This window comes from Scomber scombrus, chromosome 15 (assembly GCF_963691925.1).
Source record: "Scomber scombrus chromosome 15, fScoSco1.1, whole genome shotgun sequence".
Taxonomy (NCBI): domain Eukaryota; kingdom Metazoa; phylum Chordata; class Actinopteri; order Scombriformes; family Scombridae; genus Scomber; species Scomber scombrus.
This window is the reverse complement of record NC_084984.1, coordinates 24,622,819-24,632,344: the sequence shown is the minus strand read 5'-3', so window position 1 is coordinate 24,632,344 and position 9,526 is coordinate 24,622,819.

Sequence of the window (9,526 nt, the reverse complement as noted above, 5' to 3'; positions counted from 1 at the left end):
TCTACAGTATTTCCTTCTGAGCAAATCATTCATCAACTTGCAACATTTTTTCTCAGAAATACAAGTCAGTCTGACTTCCTGTGTTTCTGCTGGTTTGTGCGTCTATGTTTCAGCGGGATCAGTTCATATATTCACTAACCTGAAGGCTGTTTGGCAGCACAGGATGTTTGCTGGGACACTCTCAAGAATGCCCGAAAACATGAAATTCATGTGAGGTCACTTGCAGGTCTAGAGGCATCGGCTGCTTCACTTCCTGCATTATTTTAGGCTGATGCATACAAATACAAGTGTACAGAGGCCCTTTGTGGTCACAAAAGACATTTTTGAGGCCACACTGAGCTACACTAGACATAAGATGTGCTTTTGCGTCTGCATGAGATACCATGATTATGGCGGTTGTATTTCCTCTGCCTTTAGTGAAAAGCACAAATACGGCAACCCTCAACCTAACCATACTATGGTATGGAATCCCATATTGACCACATAACATATTTTTATTCATATATTGAAACCATGATTCATGGATGTGGCTGAATATAACACTACTATGTCTGCACGAAGTGCTGTAAAAATAGAGCCATGAAAGAAAGGGAGGTGAAGAGTCGTTATGAAAGTTTCCAAGCCTGAAACCAGCCCAGTTCATTCTGTCACAAATAATTTGTGACTGAAACTGTCAAGAGTCCAGTAAACTGTGTTCACACATAGAAGATCAATAGATATATCAAGCCGTCCAAAGGAAGCGGAGGCAGGTGAAGGAGGAAAGGAGGATGAAACTAGGTCATACTGGTTTGACTGGAGTGAGAGGATGATTGCTGTAGCTGTAAGAGTGACACTTCTGCAACCGTTGTATTGTTTGTTGTCTGGATTCTACATTATATGTGAAAGTCAGCTGCACATTGGAAGCTTAATATTGCATAGGGGTCAACTTGTATCGATATCTCTCAGAATGCATACTATTACTAGTACTAAGTACATATAGATCTCAGGGGGCTTACAAATCCTGCCTAATTTTCTACAGAACAGCCTGGAGCTCAACTGTGATACTGAACAACATTTTTGCACTTTTTCAGACAGTCAGTTCAAAAGGTGTAAGGCAGAAGGATGATGTATTATGCATCATCCTTCTGGCCTGGTGTGTGAGGATTTCTGCAAAGGGGTTAGATAAGGGGTTGGAATCAAAAACCGTTAAGGGTTTGAATCATACAGTATGCCTGATCATATCTCTCTGGATTTCAAAAGCATCACAGTTGTATCTTATGCAGGTGAGTCTGTCTGTAGGAATCAATACAGCAGATTTGCATTTGTGCAGTGATTACAAACATTTCTTGTAAGGGTAGGTGTATGGTCGTACGACATGCTCAAAGTTTACAATTTTTCCAAATGGCCACAGAGACGGTGGAAACATGATGTCATTTAAATATGGGAATAATAGTGTTCGTTTTTTTCGTCTTCAGGAAGACAGTCATAGTGTTACGCACAGCTTTTCACCTCAAAAGTGAATGAGGTGGGTGTAATGTTTGTTTCGGAAAGTTCAGAAATGACTGTACACAAACCCCCTCACTCAATGTTGGGAAAGTGTGGGGGGACAAGTGCGTCATACGAAGTATACTGACCCCTCATTACCTGAAGACCTGCAATGCGGGTGATGCTCCCCACCAAGCACCAATCCAGAAAGAGCGCTAGGCTTTGAAGCCAAGATGACATAGTGGCCAAACTGTGGAATTACAACTTCTGGGTCCAATAGAGTTCCGAAAAGTATTTTTCCCACTCACAATCATGGGAAAAGGAGTTGCTGTAAAATGGTGGATTTTTTTTTTGAGCATCACAACCTCCATGAAACAACTGGCTTCACTATTAGAATTTGATTAATTCAGTCCGATATCATTTGGAAAGTATAGATGAGTCAAACAATTGAATTATTTTCACCTGATTCAAGGTAGCTAGGAGAAGTTAGACAGCCTGGCTACTGGAAGTCTCTGGTGTGCAAATGGTATGCATTCACCCAGGTAAATTCTTTACAGTGGGAAGTGGCTTTTTTTATTTTTACCTGAAAGCAATGCTCTCTTTTCCAGGAACGCCCTAATCACATTCACACAGTTACACACATTCACACCTGGGAGCTTCCCAGTACAACCACAGTCTGCCCGGCCACTGGTGGAAATGAGGGAGGGACAGGTGCTGCCAAGTGCTGGTTCACTTTTCCCCACCCACATTCATCCTGGGGATTGAACCGACCCTCTGGTCACAAGCGGGCTTCGCTAACCTTTAGGCCACCATGTGGCTTCATGCGCCACTGAGCAACTTTCACAGGAATGGAGGAGCACCTCAAATGCTGCAACTAGTTCTCTTTGTACATCCATGCTGATAGTCCAATATTAACAGTTAATGTTTTTTGGTCCAAGTTTAGTTGAAGGGCTTTGGCCAATAGTCCTTATAGGTAACGTTATACCCTGTTGATTTTACACAACCTCACATTTATTTTCAAATATTTTTTTAAAGCAAAGAAATGCCTCCTGTACACCTTCAACACTTATGACAGATTCATTAAGTAGTTTTGGAAATGGTGTGTAACTATTTAAATGAAATGTCTGATGGAGGTCGCTTGACTGAAACATACTGTAGCTATCTACTGAAGTGTTTACAGTGTGCAGGAGTTAGTTTGTTACAATCTTTTGCTTTTTCTCTATGAACCTGTCTGTGTACAGGTGTGCAAAGACCACTCCCTGTTTTGTATTTTTATATATTTACTATTAACAAAAAGTCATTTCAGGGTTAAAATAAGAAACAAAACCTCATAAAGTGATAGTCACACGGGCAGTCTCATGTCTCATTGCAAAAAATAGACACAAGTGACCACACACTCATATACACATGTGATACAAAGAACGCACGCACCTGCATGCACGCGCTCACACAACATGTTTTAAGATGCACACACAACACAGGCAAACATCTAAAGCTGCACTAAAATAAATCTGACCGTTGCTGTTTCTTGCATTTTTTGGCCATAGACTCATCAAAGGAGGATGAGTCTGCTGTCATGTGTCACTGACCACACAAGCACACACATACACACACTGTGCTTTTGTATTATTACCACAAGCAGTTAACATGGACCAGTGAGACAGTGACGCAGTTTAAAAGAATTCCACACACACGCATAGAAAAGGACACTAAGTCACACACATATATGCAGGTTGAGAGTGGTTATAAAACTCTATACGTTTATTATTAACACATTTTCACAGAATTGTATGTTTAATTCTAGTGGGGATCCGATAGTGTTCAAAGATACCAAATAGGTAAGATGAATAAAATGAAAACAAGACTTCTACTGTAGAATATTTCTATTTGTTGGAATTATGCTGATATAAAAAAAAGTACTCCACAAAACATATAACTTCAATGAACAAGCTAATGAAGAAAATACACAAATGTAATGCCATGTGTGAAAAGGGCTTTTAACTTCATGGCAACTTAAAGGCTTTAAAGGGTTAATCAAATGTCATAATCGTAGAGTTGACGGTAAATGTCTGCTTAACATTAAAAGGAGCATCATGAACTATCTAAACCTTCGTAACACAATATAACAGCTACACATGAAAAAACGGTTGACTTTTTCATGTGCAGGTTTCACTTTAGCACTCAAAACAAGGGGTTGTTTTGACCCAGTAACCTAACAGTAATCTGAAAGTTCAGATTGTGTTGATGGTGTGATATTGACTCATGCTGAGTCAACTCCTTACTCAGTGACGTCTGGTGTGTGAGTCACTATTAAGACCAACACAATCTATTAAAGTTTCTTCTATGTGGCTTTCACTTACATAATCTGATCTAATCTTATACCATTTAATGTAAGAACTTCATGGTTTCGTAAGAATGCAGTGTAGTTTATTGGCATAATGCAATAATAATAATATAGTTGTTTCTCTATCTGAAACATACTTGGAAAAAACAGTGTGCATTGATTATATGTCAGTTTATATTAAAATTAGATCATTTTATATCAAATAGTTTGTAGTACTAATGATTGCTGCAAATGCATGACAAAATGCAGCCTTTGCATCACTGTTACAGTGTCATTGGATGTTTAATATTAAGGACCTTGTCTGACACTGTTTTCACAACTGTTGTCTTTTAGAATGTTGATTGGAGTAATAGAGTTATTGTATTTCCAAATGCAACACAAAATGTACTATATTTATGTGCATTAGGAAGGGCTCTCTCTTGCCAGTGTGTTCAGTGTTTCTGTGTTCATTTTTAAGACTTTCTGCCCTCTAGTGGTCAAGAATTGCTTAATACAGCTTTAAAGGTTAAAGTAAAAATTTAAAAAAGATGTGGCCAGGAATTGTGACATCTATTTGTTTGTAATTAAGCCAAAGGGTTTATTTTAGGCCATTTTATATAATTTAAATAAGTTCCAGAGTCCACAATGACACTGTAAGCAAATTTTGTAATAAAGACTTGCGTGTATGTATGTGTGTGTGTGTGTGTGTTCGTGTGTGTGATGTCTGTGTGGGGGTTTAATAGGAGGTACGGTAAATGAAGATGCAGCTGACAGCAATAAGGTTACAGATGGTTTAGGAGCCTTTAAAGACATAAATAGAGTTGCACTGACTCAGCACAGCAAAAGGTCAACTCTCAGTTGTGTGTGGGTCTCAAGGCTAATGTTAGACACATTGTTAAAACAGCTGTTAACCTCAACAGTCATGCGCTAGAGGAAAAACTCATGTGAATACCATCAGGAATGGAAGGAATAATGGAAAAATGGTGGAGGGACATTCACTGCTAGATATGTGTAAGCCTTACAGAAAGCTGAAGTCCTGACATCAAGTCTAGTCTAGTCTTCCACTAGGTCGTCTTAATGCAGTCTGTCACTGAACATTTCTTCCATCTGTCTTTCTGGAAAAACACTAAAACTGTCTTTGGGTTTACATTTCATATTCTTTGACAAATTGGCATCTACTACAGCACTTGCTAGTGGAAATTGAAACCTTCACGATTTGAACGAAAACCTAAACCGCCGCAACAGTGTTGGTACCTAACTTGGTAACTTGGTTGTGTCTATATCCACAACATTCACCAAGAGTTTCATCTAAAGTCATTTTTTCAACTTTTTTGCACATATTTCTGCTGTCTTCTTTCCTGCTGATGGCATGTCTGGACATGTCTGAATAACCCCACATATGACCTCTTTAATTGAGCTATAAAGTTGAACCCACAATGGTCTTAAAAGGCAGTTCACAAGGTCAGATTTGAGCAAACTTGGACTTGAGCTAATTTGGACTTGAGCCACTCCGATTTTTCACATTATTTCAGCCAATTCAAACTAGCTTTAACTCAAACTGTAACTGAGTGACTGCTGTAGGGGAGGTGGGACAATGGCCACACCTGTGACTGATGAGAACTTTGTGATTGACTGGAAAGTGTTGAAAGAGGGAGAATTTGGTGCAGGAACATTGTTGTGCAGTGGCATTGTTTCGGGTGGTGTGTACCCTAAAAATACAGGAATGTTTTCAGTGTAGATTTAAGGAGCGTTAGCAGTGGATTTTCCTGCTTGCAGTGCTCTAAGGGGATGTAGCTGCGTTGTGTATCTTAACTGTTTTGTGGTTAATATTGGTTTGATACTCATGCACTCAATATTGGCCCTGCAGGGTGGCATCTGAAGATTTGTACTGTCACGTACACTCCTGTGTGTACATGGTTTTCAGTTTTATGAATTTGCTACAATAAAGGTTAAACTGTTTTAACAAGCCACAGTTTTATTTCTTCCTTTGAACTTTTTTTATAACTGAAATATTGATACCTAACTCTAGATTTATTACAAAACATAAGTTGACTGAGGCTATGCATCACATCACTTTCAACTGAGTGTTGAAATGTCAGAAAAATCTTATTTTTTATAATCGTCGGAAAATCTTGCTTTGCTTTGCATATGGGATTTCCAGGGTTGTAACTGACAGAAGTTCTAACAAAAACAGTGTATTGGTTGATTCATTATAAAAAAGGAAACTGAATGTGATTAAGTCTACGTTAACGAATACACGTCTTAAGGGCTGAGAGGTGTTAAAATGTGTGTAACATTAGAGATGAAAATAGACATTTTACGGACAGTGACTTTGACACCAGGGAGGATGGAAACATTACAGCCGTTGTAACAAACTGATGCAACTTCCACCAAGTGGTTGTCATGTGGGATGATTTTAATATGTGTGATTTTATGTGTGTTTGTATGAGTGGCATCTGTGTGTGTGAGGCAAAGAGGACGTGACATACAGAAGTAATATGATTTAAGTAGATTTTGAATCAATCTAACTTGTAATACCTTTTATGTAATCATCAGTTATGTAATATAATTGCAAGTACTATGAGAAATTGGTATTGTTTTTAAATGATGCTTGAGTTTTATTGACAGCAGAGAAGTCAAAGAGAGTGCGAGTTATTCATGGAAAACACCATCTCATAAAACATATTTGCCAAAACTGAATTTGTGTCTCTCCTTGTCTCTCAGACATTTCAAAACAAATTACTTTGTGATGATATAAAAGCTGGCCCAACTCTTTATTTTTCACCCTCTTCTTCTAGGAACTGACTGCAGGATGTAAACACACGGAAAGCTCAGCCCACTCACTTTGGTTTCTGAGGGCTGGATCGCAGCTGCTGTTGTGCTTTTTGTTCTAAATTCTCCACCTTTCTGTCTGCCTGCTGCCTCGGCCACATGCTAAAAGCTGTAACAGGTTTAATAACGGCTTTGATTGATCGCGGAAATTGCTGTTACGGAGTGAAGGAGTCATGCAGTTGATGAATGAGAGAAAACTGCGCAACACTGAATGAATGGACTTTTAAATCTTCATCTCATGTAGGGTCGGGGCTCATTTTATCAAATCTAAATCCAATACTGAATCTTTAATTGCTTTAAGAATCTAATTATGTTCAACTTTCAAAGTTTGCAAGAAACTAGATTTATTAAACTACTAAAACTTACATTCAGTTTAGAATTGCAATCATCATTTTATGTCTGAGAACATAAAAAGAAAATGAGATGAGCAGCAGAAGATATGAACTGTTGAATAGATACAGTATGTATCTGACACATTAGAATAACACGTGCATTCTACTTACTTTTACAAATCTTATTTTTTATGAGCTACTCGCCCCAAGATCCTGAATCCAATTAGATAAACTTTAAATGTTAAATAATGTGCATAAAAGTTTAACTGAGAGATTCTGACTTACTTTTAGCTGAGATGTTTCATCACTTAGCTGGTCTTGTGAGTCTGTAAGAACACACAGTCCACTCTGCACTGCAGGTACCACTTCAATCAGACTACAGGCAGGAGATGCATTTTGGCCTTTAGTCAAGTTAATCATGGTATTAATGTAATTAGTAATAGCTGATACAGTAGTATCAGCAAATGTCATGGTGACATTTGTATTTTAAAGCTGTAAAAGTAATGGTCAGTGCAGGTGGGCGATAATGGTCATAGTTTTAAAAAATAAAGCTCACTCGTGGTTGGAAACAGGAAATGAACAAGAAACTCACATGTCCAATGTTTTGTTGTCCCATCCACCACCCCAACCTCCCCTTTAAACAGGCTTGGTCATTCTATAATAACTCAAAACTAAAAATCAACTCATTGATTGCTTGATGATACTTTTGTTGTCTGCAATTGTTGTCTTTTGAACTATTGCTGTTTCTCCTAAGCGCCAGTCTCTTTACAGGCCTATGCAAATACCACTCCTTCTTCTGCTCCATAATTAGGTCACCTTGTATATTCATTTGCTCTCATCATAATTACTACAGCTGCTAAATGGCGTTGACAGTTGAACATAAACGAGGCGTAGCAGCAGAATCTCTACATCCCAGCTTGGCTTTATAATGGCCTTTATAATGACGGTTGGCAGCCAGCATATTAGGCACATTATCGCCACCTTCTGTTTTGGTATGTGGATCACAGATGAAATCTTACCCATTAATCCTGTCTGTCTAATAGACTCAAAGAAAACTCTATTGCACAACCCCACTGTTCATTACAGTTTTAATCGTCCTAAGTTCTTCCTTCATATATTGTCTTTCTTGATCATACTCAGTACAATCTAGCCAGGTGGAACAAAATATGTGCGTCTGCAATTCGTCAAAATTAACGGAAAATATTTGATATTTGCAAAAAAATCCAATTTCATGTCTCCTTTTTCTAAATCCAACGGTTTGGTGATATATTGGTGCTGACTTGAGCTGTTGGCACATTACCACTAACTACTGACAGGCAGTTTTCCTCACAGACATTTCAACCTGTCATAGTTGGAAAAGTGCAGGTGTTACTAATAACATTAACTATGTCTCTGTTCTATTCAAGTCTCCAAGTAAGCCGTGACAGTGAGTGAATACTAGGACCCTGAAACTTAAGCAGCTAAATTGAACATCATTCATTTTTATTATGTACACCTGTGGTCTTGCAGCCTTTCAACACATCTTAGTGCATAGTTATGACCTGCTACGCACTAAAATATTTGTCATTTGACCATGAGAACCCAAAAGGAACCTAACAAAGCTGCTAACTCCACACTGCAAAATGAGACTCTTGTGATTTCGGGACTCTGATCTCACAGTCACACTATATCAACTGTAATGCTTTTACCATTATAATGCTCAGCATCACATTTGCCACAATGAAAATCCACATTTACAACCCTGCAGCGGTTAGCTTTATTGCAAATATTACACATAAACCCTGTTTATTAGAAATTATTGCATTAGTGGGTCAGGGGCTGGAGGGAAATCTATAAATATTAAAGAAGTTTTGGGGTCATTCTGGAAAGGAAAATAAAGAACTTAATGTTTACAGGGAATACGTGTATAAAAGTCTATACATAGCTTTTAAATTAGGGAAAGCACATAAGTTTTGGAGCTATGAACTGTTTTCTTCTTCTGGTTTGGTCGAGTCATTTAGGGTTTGTCCATGAGTACATTACAGCAAAACACTGGAGGATTTTTTCTTATTTTCCAGTGGAAAATTGACAGACGTACTACTGTGCTGTACTGTAATGTACTGTATGTCCTCTGGCACACAAATATGAAATTACCCTCTCTTCACCACCATTTCTAGCTCGTCTATTCATTATCTATATCTGCGTATCCTGTGCAGGGCGGTGGGTGGTGGAGGGGGTGTTTCTCAGCTCACACTGCGTGAGAGGTGCACTATACCTACACAGGTCACCCAAGGGTCACTGGGCTAACACGAACTGAACACACAGACAACCATTTACACCTAATATTATGATTGATGAACCTGTTCTATGATTCGGGTGTGACTGAGTAGGACTGAGTCTGGTTTTGGATTGGTCAGCTGGTGTTGGGAGTCCTCTGAGAGTCTTCTGATCCAGTACCTATGACTTTAAGATTATTCCAAATATTTTATATTTGCAACTGGGATGGGAAAGAAGTTGATGTAAAGTATAGGAGCCGGAGAAATAATAATGAATAGTTTACTGAAAACTACTACTAGGTGCTGAGATTAAGACAGTA